Here is a 354-nt window from a genome sequence, read left to right as displayed (position 1 = left end):
TCGCGCGATCACACCAGCACTAACACATTAAGTTCCATCAGAATTTTGAAGTTAAGCGTGCTGGGGCGAGAGTAATATTGGGATGGGTGACCTTCATGGGAAGTCTTCGCTTCGCGCTTCATTGTAACTTTTTCCACGAGGTGTGGGCACTCAACTTAGCTCCAGATTTACCTCAGCGTTGTCTCGCGAGTCTTTATGTTTTTCCCTGTCTTTTCGTCTGTTATCTTGCATCCAGTGTCGGCGTAGACCTTTAGCTCCACTATTCTCCATTCACTTTGTGTTCTCTTCATTTACTACCACAAGAGGCTTTCTATTCCTTTTCCTTTGGTTATTTATCTATCGCAATATCATTTG

The 354-nt window shown here is 43.8% G+C and overlaps 1 pseudogene; it reads left to right on the top strand.

The window, feature by feature from the left end:
• LOC129893700 (5S ribosomal RNA) lies at nucleotides 1-120 on the top strand (annotated as a pseudogene).
• Nucleotides 121-354: the final 234 nt, after the last annotated feature.

The sequence above is a fragment of the Solanum dulcamara genome, chromosome 6, assembly GCF_947179165.1.
Source record: "Solanum dulcamara chromosome 6, daSolDulc1.2, whole genome shotgun sequence".
Lineage (NCBI taxonomy): Eukaryota > Viridiplantae > Streptophyta > Magnoliopsida > Solanales > Solanaceae > Solanum > Solanum dulcamara.
Note: the sequence above shows the minus strand (reverse complement) of the source record. Positions and strands in the feature narration are given on the sequence as shown.